The sequence below is a fragment of the Pollicipes pollicipes genome, unplaced genomic scaffold (genome assembly GCF_011947565.3).
Source record: "Pollicipes pollicipes isolate AB1234 unplaced genomic scaffold, Ppol_2.1 Scaffold_4295;HRSCAF=5057_pilon_pilon_pilon, whole genome shotgun sequence".
Taxonomy (NCBI): domain Eukaryota; kingdom Metazoa; phylum Arthropoda; class Thecostraca; order Pollicipedomorpha; family Pollicipedidae; genus Pollicipes; species Pollicipes pollicipes.
The window spans coordinates 7,049,669-7,063,708 of NW_023596461.1; the positions used below are offsets into that span (position 1 = coordinate 7,049,669).

At 52.5% G+C, this 14,040-nt stretch overlaps 1 pseudogene; it reads right to left on the reverse strand.

Annotated features, from left to right (window-relative positions):
- The window catches only part of LOC119096611 (phosphatidylinositol 4,5-bisphosphate 3-kinase catalytic subunit alpha isoform-like), a 20,360-nt pseudogene extending 7,196 nt beyond the window's left edge, over window positions 1–13,164 (reverse strand).
- Between the last annotated feature and the right edge of the window lie 876 nt (window positions 13,165–14,040).

The window sequence follows — 14,040 nt, forward strand, 5'->3', positions numbered from 1 at the left end:
AATCGACCCTCCGTCATACGCTGTCCGCTTCTACGCGCCAGATGCGGGGCGGTGGTGCTTCAAGTGCCATTCGTTTGAACCCTTCACCGACCGAAAAATGTCGGAAACAGATAACGTGCGGGATATGCGCAGAGGTCAGGCACGAAACAAGACCTGTGGGTCCGGTATCATTAAGTGCTCTAACTGCTTTGGAGGCCACCCAGCGCGGTTTCGCTCGTGAGCGTTTTCGAAACGGACAAGAACGTAAACGAAACGGAAATCTTGACAATCACGGTAAACAGTGGGCCAACTTACCGTGGGACTGAAAGTAGTCTAATGAAAACCACTAGGTCCGTTCTTACTGAGATGTAGCCGCCACCCAGATGGAAAACTGTTCAGCGGGGGCACCGACAGCTGCTGACCTATCCACAAACAAAGAGACAAGCGTTCCAGGACATGACTTTAGGGGACTGTGTAGTTCTCACACAGATGTTTCGCTCGCCGGGCGTCTCTCTGTCCTGTCTCGACAGGACAGGTGTAGTTTGCGCCAAGTCTGGCGACGCGGCGCCTTCGACATCCGACAGCTGCCATCTATAGGTGCCTCCAGCGCCTGTGACGTCCCTCCCGCACCTCTCCTGGGAGCAGCCCCCGAGCGGCGGAGGCCCCGAGCACGCTCCCGACGTTTCCAGGCTTCTACGCACCCTGACAGGGTCTTTTTTAGTGAAACTTTGTGTAAAGTCTGGTCACGACTGAGAAGTCCAGAAGACGAAATGTCCAGGTGTACCCGCCTGGGGGGCCGCCGCTAAGATGTCCGGCTGAGAAGCCGTCACTGAGATGTCCGGCTGGGAGGTCGCCGCTGAGTGTCTGGCTGGGAGGCCGTCGCTGAGATGTCCGGCTGGGAGGTCGTCACTGAGATGTCTGACTGGGAGGTCGCCGCTGAGATGTCCGGCTGGGAGACCACCGCTGATATATCCGGCTGGAAGACCACCGCTGAGATGTCCGACTGGGGGACCGCCGCTGAGATGTCTGGCTGGGAGGCCGCCGCTGAGATGTTCGGCTGGGAGACCGCCGCTGAGATGTCTGGCTGGGAGGCCGCCGCTGAGATGTCTGGCTGGGAGGCTGCCGCTGAAATGTCCGGCTGGGAGGTCGCCGCTGAGATGTCCGGCTGGGAGGCCGTTGCTGAGATGTCCGGCTGAGAGGCCGTCGCTGAGATGTCCGGCTGGGAGGCCGCCGCTGAGATGTCCGACTGGAGACCGCCGCTGAGATGTCCGGCTGGGAGGCCGTCGCTGAGATGTCCGGCTGGAGACGCCGCTGAGATGTCCGGCTGGGAGACTGCCGCTGAGATGTCTGGCTGGGAGGCCGCCGCTGAGATGTCCGGCGGGAGACCGCCGCTAAGATGTCCGGCTGGGAGGACCGCTGCTGAGATGTCCGGCTGGGAAGCTGCCGCTTGGATCCGGATGTGACGTGCGTGGGGTTGCCGCGTTCAGCGATACTCGATCTTTCAACCTTCTAATGCAGTGGCACAGTTTTCCCTGGGTTAGATAACACCATTACGCCGTCACCGAATTGAAGACCGTGATCAGGGCTTCGTTCGGTTCGGTTAAGTTCTGGTTCTGTCCAGGTCAGCTTTTAAGGCGTGGGGCACCGTCCTGTCCAGTGGCTGGAATTGTGGTAGGTGTGAGGCGGCATCGTTAGAATGTGCACGCCATTTTTTGGGGCCTCGCCCAAGGCGGGCACAGAAAGGCGACTTTCTTAGTTGCTTATGATGGCTCTGGATGGGTTCTCTATTGATGCTCCGGTGTGCTTCATGCAATGCTTGATGACTTGAAGGCAATGGTCACGTCCCTGGCGTGGGAGAGCAGGCTCCCAAGCAAAATAAAGTAATAATCATGAACAGAGACACATTGAGAGAGGTGAAACACTGGAGGGAGAAGTGGGACGCGCTGTATCCCATCTCTCCCACCAGCATCAGATTAGGCAAACATGCCAGCCCTAGAAAAAACGATACAATTTACAAGGTGCGAAGGCACACGAGACAATGAGCTCTATCTTCAAGATGGTCTTATAGAACATAGTTTGACAAAGACCAGGCAAATCTACCTTACCTTACTCGTCGCAATATCATAAAAACAATGTTTTGCCACCCCCACCTGCCTTCTGATACACCGGTGCTGCTGGAATAGGAAGATCTGGACGGTGTGAATATACTTGAAAACAACATTAGTGCAGAACGATCATCGCACGGTACAAGTCTCAGCGACTCCTCTATGCCCAGGTCCCGCGCCCTAGGCCTTGTGGTGGTGCAACTCAGTTTGTGAGTACACAGCATGTGCCCACAAACCGAAATATTCCTGCATCCCAGGTGTGTTACAGTGTATGTGCCCATAAACCAAGCATATGAAAACACACACACCACACACACACACACACACCACACACACACACACACACACCACACACCACACACACACCACACACACACACACACACACACACACCAACACACGCATACATAAAACACCCACCTTCCTGATCCACCTTTGCCACGCTCATGGACGCTACTTATGTGGAGAACTAACATTAACATGAACAAAACCCTCTGACTGAATTATGTCCTAACTACCAATGGCGAAGTGGCACTGTGAAAACCATCCCATACTACTCCATGTACCAACTAGCCCCCGTTTCTCCTTCTTCTCTACGCTGCGCTGCCTGACGATCACAGAATCCTATGTGGGTTCTGCCAGCTTCAGCTAGCGCGGACCAGAGGTGCCACTTTTCAGCCCGTTTTACTTGCGCTCTGCGGGTCTGTGGACTTAAATGTGGCACCTCTAGTCCGCAACAGCCGACGATTGCAGAATGTGCAGCGGGTTCTGCAGCCAGTTCGCAAGGTGAAAATGGGTATTGACCTCAAATCAGTCACCCCTGGAACATGATTTCCCCGGTAAATGGCGTTGGCTGACAGCTAGTGGGAAGTCCCAGCAAGGGCATGCTGCCAAATCGTAAAGCCAGTGGGCAACCGTGAACAGGGCGCCAAATGTGCATGACGTTGTACAAGGTGTTCCTAGCATTTGATTGCTGGCACGCAACGTGCTTGCTGGGAATTCGGCACGTGTGACCACAGTTGGCTCCCACCGACCGCAACCATCGCTCAACGTCATTTCTGCCAGCGCATGCGCACTGAACAACACCTATTCACTGTCTTTAGGGCCTTCCATAAGTCACGCCACGCATGGAGAGAACGGGTTTTTATGCGGTGTAAACGAAGCGTAACAGGGGAGGGGAGGGAGGTTTTAGTCAGTGTAACATTGCACTCAGACGTGGGTGCCACTCGTGCTAAAAAATCCTTAAAAGTAAACTAAATACCTTAAAGACGAACACCGCGTTGACTCATGACAAGGACGCACATGCTATTTGCCTCGCAAAATGTTTTGGTTTTTCAGATTCGAGTTCAACTACATTTCTGGTTCATTTGGTGGCCGAACGCAAGTCATCCGGCGTAAACAATGCGTAACTGACATGAGGGCAGTTTGAATGGTACAATAATGCGTAATGCAATTTATGAACGGCCCCTGAGCAATATCGATGCATTCAAATTATATGCGGCTGAATTTCTTTGATCTGTACTCAGTGCCGCTAAAGCTAAAGGCGCATTCAAAATTTAGCAGACGTGGGTAAGATAAGGACACTGCGTGGCGGGATCACAGCCCACCAATGAAACCTACAAGCCGTCAGTCAAAGAGCGGTCGTAATTACAATTGCATGAATGCGTCAACGTACACAGCTGTGTCTGACTCAGAGGTGTAGTTTACAAAATAACGCGGTGGAGGTTGGCGCACTTCCCCCACAGAGTACATGGGTTGGAGCCCTTCTCCCAACTGAATATTATTCAGCGCGTGTTACGCTTGGCGCGCGACTTAAACCGAAGAAGACAATGTCCATACAGTGCAGAAGAAACTTCAAGAAATTTCAAGGATCTAGAACCTGAATGCGGAAAGAAGCTAGCACACAAATTGATACTTGAACACATTGATATTGTTTTCTATCTATAACACGTTCACACACACACACACACACACACACACACACACACACACACACACACACACACACACACACACACACACACACACCACACACACCCACACACACACACACACACACACACACACACACACACACACACACACACACACACACACCACACACACACACACACACACCACACACACACACCACACACACACACACACACACACACACACCACACACACGCACACACACACGTATGATATATATCATACATATATATATATATATATATATATATATATAATATATATATATATACATATGCACGTTTGATTAGAAATGACAACTGACTCAGCACTGACAAGCTTTTTCATCGTTCGCGTTTCCAGGCCTTTGACTTAACATTATCGTTTAAATTAAATGTAATGCATGCAAAATCACTCTTATGTTCGTCGATCTTCATGTTCTTATGCTGTGATATCTTATCTCATCGTCGGAGAAGACCGAATAGCACAATAAATATGTTTTGAGTTTCAAAGGATGAAAATCGTGCCTTACTCTTGGAAGGCCTGTTTTCGCACGGAGATGACGACCGAAGCATGGCCAATTCAAGTGAGACCGAAACCTGTTATTACTTTGATGCACATCAAACACACCCATAATGAATGCGCTACAAAGACACGAATACATTGTCACAATCACATCAATGCTACTCACCGGCCACCGCCTAATAGATCAAGGGTTGTGCAAGAATTTGCTTGTCTGTTTAAGGCTGGAGAGAGCTCGTTAAAAAATATACTTACCCAAATTTGAAGGCGTCTTCTGTCATTGCACGTCTCAAGACTGTCAGCACTGTCTGTCAGTCGCTATCGTGTCAATGTTCTGTCATGTTCGTATCGCATGTGGCCCAGAGGTGCCTCGTCACGTAAGTGCATTGTCCGGCGTCGTGAGTGTCATCTGGTCACACCAGTGTAGTGTATGGAACAAAGCTTGCGGTCTTCGATATTGCATTTGAATTGGTACACTACTTTGGTGCATACTAGTTTGTCGGATTTGTCTGGACTATTTCTCATAAGAAATTCAGAGATTTTCCTATTACGATAATAACTAACAGTGTCTAATTCGTGGCTGTTCTTGCCTTATATATATAATATAAGGCATATATATGTACATATATATGCCTTTATAGATATATGCATAGATACAAGATACACACATACTTGTAAGTTTTGATCACTTACGAGGACCAAGATACTATTCCAATTCCAAATGGAATAATTAGAATAACATTACGTACGAGGTTTAAAATAAAATATTCTCAAAATGATGTGCATAAGTTACGCTACGCATGAAGAGAACGGGTCTTTATGGGGTGTAAACGAAGCGTAACAGGGGAGGGAGGGAGGTCTTAGCCAATGTAACGTTACACTCAGACGTTGGTGCCAATCGTGCTAAAAATCCTTAAAAGTTAACTAAATACCTTAAAGACGAACACCGCGTTGACTCAGGACAGGGATGCACATGCTATTTGCCTCGCAAAATGCTCTGGCTTTTCAGATTCGAGTTCAACTACATTTCTGGTTCATTTAGTGGGCAAACGAGTCACCCCGCGTAAACAAGTTCCGATGTTTTATGCAGGCCCCCAACCAGGGACCCGCCGAACATAACGGGCAGAAAGCGCGTCATCGAGGGCAAAGAAACGGCACGCTCATCAAGCTGATCAAGACGTGCGACTAGCTCCTCCCATGGAGACCGCTGCATGCATACGCTGTTCGAAGTGATGCTACGAGAAGTATATAAAAGCCCGCAATGCAAAATGCAATGCAGAGTTTCAAGAAAATAGAAAATATGTTCTAAAAAATAATAGGTTGCGAAAGTCATGCTCCCTCTTACGCACGGTCATTCGTCGGCGTCTAACCATGGCAGATGTCAACGAACTTCTTTAGCTACTGACGGAATTGAGAATAATAGTGTAGGGTGGTTCCGAATAACATTCTAGGTGATTGCAATTTTCGACGCTGGGAACTAAGAACTTTTGTCGTTGCCATCGAATGTTCTTATAGGGTCGCAGGTTCCGTTTCACGCGGACCTCCGACTACACACCACCGCGACGCTGGCGGTCGAGTCCATATGGTCAATGCTCATACCATACCGCGGTGTGGCCATCCCAACGACGCCAGAAACTCATCAGTGATGAAAAGACACTACTTGCTTGCCGGGCAGTTGAAGATATGAGGGTGCTAACATAGTGTTCGTCGCTGAATATGGTTAGCTAGGGATGGTCGCACGGTCTGGCACATGCGAACCGGCGGCAGCAAAGGTGCGGTGCGTTCATAGTTTTGAGCACTAATGTTGAAGACGTGCTCCAGACATCAGTCATTTTTTCGGTAAAATCTGAGCCATTTATTTTGCGTCATTCCCACCGTCTCGTGGCCTAAGTTTCAGAGTGGCTAATTTGTTGCCAATTGTGTTGAAAACGACTGTATTTATTCTAGTCTAATTGACAATGATGGTGTGCAATTCATGTCACAGTTCACTCAAAACGTCATTATGATATATGTTGGCATGATAGATGGATGTCAACAAACTACGCCAAAGCAGTCGGCGATTTACTAGCGAGCATTTGCTAACTAGTGGCCGAGGAAAGTTGTCCTCACGCTAATGGTGGTGCAGAAATTTGTGCCGGTTGAGATCGAGCGCAAACATTCAGACCACAGACTTTCTTGGACGCAGACGTTCGTTTATCTTATGTTCGAGCACACACGTGATATCGCATAAGCTGGCATGCCGCCATGTGCACGAAAGTCAAATGACTTTCGTGTACCTCGTTTAAAAAACCTCGTTTTAAAAATCGTGATGTTCACGGCGCAAATACGTGGAGCCAAAACTATTTGTGGTGGAGATGTGCCAGATGCTGATCTTTACGCCATCAGCGCTTAGGCACAGGGGCGGGGTCTGTAACTGCCATGGTATCCCCCTCTTTCGAGGATGCTGAGGATTGATCCTATGGCAACGTATGGTGGAAATCGACTTCAGGTTGGTATTGGCCCCCCTATTTTCTTAGATGCTCCTACGACTATGCATCAAAGTATGACGTGCTTTTTCTTACACCGCGTCACTGATGGAGCCGGTCGAAAGCCTTGCAGCACAAAGTATTGTCAAAGGGAAGGACAACTCTTTAAGCCGGAGTATTTTCTATTATTAACCTTCGGAAAGTGAGTATGCGTGGTCGGCTTGTTTGCATGCTGGGAGGAAACTTACACCTCACCTGTGCGTTAACACCTGAACGTGGGGTACTTCGTTGCTGGTGGAGGGTGACTACCACTGCTCTAGAGTAAAAAACAACGTCTTCGCGCTGCTTCTATCAGAACCTTCAGGTTTTTCCGTCAGCATGGGCTAAATCTGCCTTCAGCGCCTCCGCTTTTCAGCTTCCTATGGAACACCACACCCGTGGGCTGACCGCTACGACAGCCGAGTCGAGCCGACAAATCCCTGGGCCCGTCTGGGCTCAGCCGAACTGAAGCCTGCTCTCTTCGAGAGAGCAATCACCACGCATTTCGGCGTTGCCAGGATTGGTGTGATCATTGGCTGTTCTGAGCACGGAGCGATCACAATATGCGTGCTCCTAGTCGATCATTTGCTATTGTCTGCGTATGACTGCACGCTCATTCGCGCATGTGCTTTGGAATCGCCAACCCCCCAGGGACAGCGGTGCCTCCCTCGATCCCTCCGCACGGCTTCCAGGGACAACGGTGCCTCCCTCGATCCCTCCGCACGGCTCCCAGGGACAGCGGTGCCTCCCTCGATCCCTCCGCACGGCTCAGACAGGGCCAGGGACAGCGGTGCCTCCCTCGATCCCTCCGCACAGCTCCCAGGGACAACGGTGCCTCCCTCGATCCCCCGCGCGGCTCAGACAGGGGCAGGGACAGCGGTGCCTCCCTCGATCCCTCCGCACGGCTTCCAGGGACAGCGGTACCCCTCGATCCCTCTGCACGGCTCAGACAGGGCCAGGGACAGCGGTGCCTCCCTCGATCCTTCCGCACGGCTCCCAGGGACAGCGGTGCCTCCCTCGATCCTTCCGCACGGCTTCTAGGGACAGCGGTACCTCCCTCGATCCCTCCGCACGGCTCAGACAGGGCCAGGGACAGCGGTGCCCCCCTCGATCCCTCCGCACAGCTCCCAGGGACAACGGTGCCTCCCTCGATCCCCCGCGCGGCTCAGACAGGGGCAGGGACAGCGGTGCCTCCCTCGATCCCTCCGCAAGGCTCAGACAGGGCCAGGGACAGCGGCGCCTCACTCGATCCCTCCGCACGGCTCAGACAGGGGCAGCAACACCGTGCGGGACGTGGGGGATGCGTCCCCCTTAGCTCCGAGAACATGGAGGACTGTCTCCCGCAACCTCAGTGAGACCAACGAACGTGTGCTTCAAGTTTGACCTCAGCAGCACCGATCTGTGTGCCTGCGCGGCAATATAGTCCTTTGTGAACATCTACGATTGTAGCCGAGTACATTGTACAAGGGCAACGCTGTAAGCTGTCACTTAAATATTTTGTCAAAAAGTATTGGCTGTATTCCAGAAACCGATCACGTACGATTTAACGCGGTTGACTCGGATAAATGAATTACACTGATCACTGGAACCGTTACACTGCTTTTGACATCTGCTTGCAGTTTGCACTTCTCGGTACGATATGGCGGACAATGTTTGAGGCTCGCCTGAAACTCGTGGCGCGGTGTGTTAAATGCCTAGCTGCGTTGTTTGGTCGTTTTGAGGGGATTCGTCAACCTTGATTAAACCTTCAGACCTTATCGGAGAACTACATCGCTGCATGCACCAAACATACCGTTTGATAACGTGCAATGTTCTGCGTTTAGGTCAGGCCTATCTTGCAGGATGGTCTGTTATAATTTTGCAATGCTAATGACAAACTGACTCAGATGAAATAAAAAATTTTCATCATGTGAGGAAATATATTCAACGGAGATCGTAGACGTGCAAAAAATACCAATGACCAACAATTTATTGAAAAGCATGCATATCGCGGTCCCGTCACTGCCACACACATTTTCTCTACCATAATTACAACAAACTCATCTCACTGCTGATTTAACCGTGCATTTGTCTGCATGTAATTGAAACAGTTTGCTTTTTGGCCTCCACCGCAAAAAAATCAAAGCTGTTACTACCACCCTGTTTCTGATTAAACTACATATTTTTGCGAATACCTTGACTCTAATCTTTTTGTCCATGCGCGACAACGGTTGGTTAAAAGTGGCGGGAAAGGCATAGGTGAGTTGATGGTCCACATTATACAGTAATAAAACAACTCACCAGGAGCGTGGCAACATGGGTCAGTATGTGACTTACCATCTAAGGTAAGCACGCAAATACGCAACTTTCAGTGGCCGACATTTTACTACAAAGACCCATTGTTATATTCGCGAGATGACATCGTGCCTGACATCAAAATGCCACCTTTAACCATCAGTTACGGTAAGACCTGTGGTCAAGATGAATTAAGAATAACGGTAAGTTGTAAAAAATAGTCAAAAGCAGTGAATAAAGCATTAAAAAAGTAGCACGACCGCAAAGATTTGGAAGAAATATCCACTCACAGTTTGCGCGTCACACCAGAGTACCAAACACCAAAACCAATGAAAAAACAAAAACAGCACACCACAGCAGCATTGTTTGGCAGGGAGGCGCTGTGGCCTAAATCCAAACACAAATCGGAAATTGGGGGCAGGTCATAAAATTTGGCCGAATGGACTGGGCCAAACCGGAGGGCTGGATCTGCCAGTGTAGCCGGGTGTCTACCAACCCATAGATACGTATGTCCGTCGCATAAAGTAGCGCGCTTACCGACACGAGGTCAGCCCTACCCCGCGTGATTAAATATAGTAGTTTCATACGATCAGCTCAAAATCATAACAGCTCAGAGCATGAACGAAGCATTTAACTAGACAACATTGACCGAAAAGCGCGCACAGGCTCGGGAGGTTAAACAGAAGAACTTCTGATTACGTGGTTGACCTATATCATTCATGGGCAGCTTAGCAACAACATGAGTAACAACATAGACAACACGTCACGAGCATTACCACTCCCCCTTGGCGAGTCCAAATCTTTTCGAAGTACCCTCCAGCACCTGAGACCCACTGGGGCATCGGCCTCATTTTCTCCTTGATCAGCGGAACGACATTGTTGTAAATGAACGTGAACAGGTGTGTCATCTGTGAGGAGATGGTGCTGCTCTGGCGCCGCGGGCTTAGCAGCTACCCGAGCAGCGACGGAGCCCCAGGTCAGAGGCTGCCGCCTGCCCGAGCAGCGACGGAGCCTCAGGGCAGAGGCTGCCGCCTGCCCGATCAGTGGCGGAGCTCCAAGGCAGAGGCTGCCCCTACCCGATCAGTGGCGGAGCTCCAGGCAGAGGCTGCCGCCTGCCCGATCAGTGGCGGAGCTCCAAGGCAGAGGCTGCCCCTGCCCGATCAGTGGCGGAGCTCCAAGGCAGAGGCTGCCCCTGCCCGATCGTTGGCAGCTCCAGGGCAGAGGCTGCCGCCTGCCCGATCAGTGGGGAGCTCCAGGGCAGAGGCTGCTGCCTGCCCGAGCGTTGGGGGAGCTCCAGGGCAGAGGCTGCCGCCTGCCCGAGCGTTGGGGGAGCTCCAGGGCAGAGGCTGCCGCCTGCCCGAGCGTTGGGGGAGCTCCGGGGCAGAGGCTGCTGCCTGCTCTGGCGCGCGGGAGAGGGACCCACGGTCTGGTCCTCCGCTCCCCGCTGGCCGTGTCGCCACTTGGCTAACAGACCACATGCAGGTGCGTGGAGAGCTGGCTAATGATCCGCAGCCAATACACCGACTTCCAGCACCGGGACGGATCAGCGCTGGCCCCCGTCGCATGGCCGGGCGAGTGAGTGGTGCGGGCGGAACGCCGTGGGGAGATAGGATCGCGGAACGCCTGTTCTTGTCACTATCGTCCTTCGGGTGAAGCGCTCGTCTCGCCATCTTTCTTTCCTACCCGTCTCCCTCTCCCTCTCCCTTTCCCTCTCCCTCTCTTCCCTTCCCGTTTCCCTCTCCCTCTCCCTTTCCCTTTCCCTCCTCTTCTCCCTTTCCCTCTTCCCTCGCTTTCCCTTGCGCTCTCCCTCTTCCAAACAACACCTCCAAAGCCACGGTAAAACATCTGGGAATCGAGAAATGATTTCCGTCCGGCCGCTGTCTCTCATCATTGCAAAGAACATGAGAAGTTAGGGAAGCGCGCTCCACTGCCCGCAGGAGCTGCTGGGCCGCCAACGATTCCACTACACGCCGCAGCCGCTCGCTCATCCCCCCCCCCCCCCCCCGGTCGTGCTCGTGAGGGAGGACTGCGTCCGGATGGCCTCCGTTCCGCCGCCGGCCGTCGTCACGGGAAGGCCAATGACGCTTCGGGACGTCGCAGGGCCTCGTCCGCCATCAGAGGCGCGGCGCACGTGGCGCCACCATGGCTGAGTGGGTGGTCCCTGCGCTCAGGCCATGAGTGCCGGCACGCATTTTTGGTTTTGGGGAACAGGGACAAGTTGCGCACGAAGGGTCTAGGTCAGCCCCGTTCACTATGTAGGTCCAGGTCTGTGGAAGAAGGCATACAGCATTGGCTGCTCTGACCGGTCGTTTACAAACGCTGCAGCCAGGATTAACTATCAGCGCGACATGTGAAGCTGCTTAACTACCCCTGCATCTGCTATCATCGGCGTTAACACGTGGAAAAAGTTGGGGCAGTTGTCTTTGCAGGCGTGCAGCATCCCGAGGATCAACCGTCACCGACAAGGAAACGGAATATTTCGCTTGGCTGTGGTCGTCTGGTACTGACGTCTACTGGAAATTCTCTCCCCCTCACCCCGCTAAAGATGCCACGAGGTCGGAAATCTGTGTTTTGTTGCTGCTTTATCAACGTCTCCAGCTACATTCTACCTCATCGCCTGCGCCGTGCAGAAAACAGGGTGTAAACATCACGCCAGGTACAAAAAGGCTGTCACGGTTTGCAGTTCCAAATTTATTGAGTTCCTCTTGGGAAACGACAAGAAATGATCGGTGCGTGGTGACTGGAAAACACAAATTTTCCGTCCCAGTGCGAGCCAAATCCGGGCATCGCGTAGGGGCAAACGGACGCGGTGAGACCGCTGAGAGAACGTGGCGACCCTGCAAGCACCCCAAATCAGGAAGCTGCGGCCGTCGATGTCCGCGCGACGCGGGAGTGGTGTCCAACGCCGCGCCGTCGCCGCGCGTGGCGTCCCTACTCGCGGATGTAGACTTCGATCGAGACCATGTGCAGAAGTTTGTTGTCCTCGCGAGCCAAAGCGCCAAGGGGAGAGTCTGGGTCATCGGCGTTGGTTGTCAGCAGATTGGGGGCCGGACGGTGGCATGTACAGCATGGAAACGTTCCAGCACGCATCGCTCGTGAAATCGCCGATGGTTGAGAGCTTCATCACACGTGGTTCTGAACCCAGCAGGCTGTCTTCGCGGGGCGCCTCAAAAGCCAGATTCCAAGGCAAGTTCGCTTCGATGAAGATCCTGTAGGTGGCGTTTGTTCCCGACTTGCGGATGTCTTCAGCCAGCCCCAGGATCGCGTATCCGTGTATGTAAGAGCTCAGCTTCTGCTGTGCGTTGTGTTCCAAAATGGCGGCGTCGTGTTGCTGAGCGGGAGTAAAGGGACATTTCGCAGCAGTCGTGTAGCACCCTCGTAACCGGGCCGCATCCGGCAGGCGAGCGGCAGTTCCTGGCCCTGGACCCAGCCGTACATTCTACCGACGTAGCCGCCGTACCTGTCACCAGCGCCGAAGGTGTTGTAGATGACGCGGCAGGTGACTACCTGCAGGTCCGTGCAGACGCGACCTCGACAGGCGTCGCCGGTCTTTGGCAGTCCGAGTCGCTGCGGCAGAACTGCTCGTGCAGAGAGCGACCTGGCATGACGAAGTACTCCCAGCCGTCGTCCGGCGTCAGCGTGCCGTAGCTGGCGACCCCGCTGTACAGCCGACACTCTCCGGACCAGGGGTGGAAGCCGAGACTGGCGCAGCTCGCGTTCTGGTGACAGAGGCCGCAGCAGACGCAGCTGCCGCCGACAGCCTCGCGCAGGCTGAAGGCTGCCATCGCGCTGGACCCCAGGTGGCCGCGGCCCCAGGCCGCCTCCATGCAGGAGTCGGCCGGGCGCAGTGGTACAGCCGCCAGCCACAGCCAGAGCGGCGCGCACGCGCTGAGGGCGGCGAACATCGCGCTGCTTCGGATGTTTGGGTTTCTCCGCAGGGCTGTGCTAGTTCCTGAAAAGAGAATGAGGGTTCGGAATAAGGATTTTTTCTCGATTCCGTGTGGTGTCGTGGTTACTTCCAGCACCAGCCAGCCCTGGACTAATGCGAATCGAAGGCGGGATAAAGTTAGCAGAGTTGTCAAACGGCCGATGATGTCGTTCCCACGGTCCATACGGTTCAATCCACCGATAATGAAGGAAACATTTTTTTTAATTTTTGTTTGTAAAGTCTGCACAGGATTCCTTACGCTTTGTATGGTGTCTTGACAAGACCCATCTCACTTGTTCCCCACCATGTTGCAATATGTTTGACGACAGATTCTCGACCTGTCCTTGATGCCCGTTATACAACCGGCTAATTTTTTCGATGGTTCCGGTCTAAGCCGGGGGTTCACACCTATTTGCTAAATGGAGGGATACACTATTGTCACCTGAAAGCTGGCATCCCCAACCCATTGGTCATGCCAAAGATGGATGGCCGGCCACCCAGTACACCAGGAGGATATGATACAGGGTATCGATATAGGGTATACCCTGTGTACAGGGACACAGGGTATATATATCCCTGTATACAGGGATACAGGGTATACCCTGTATATTCACAGGGCATATATACAGTGTAGACGGTGTCAAGCGTCCATCACAGCGTATTTTGAAAATGCTACCGTTTCAATTGTGCCGCAGGTGAATCACCGCTCGACCAGTAGCGACACGTTCTTCGATGGCTTGGCTTTGCGCAAGCCTTTCCCCCACCTGTACGAAAA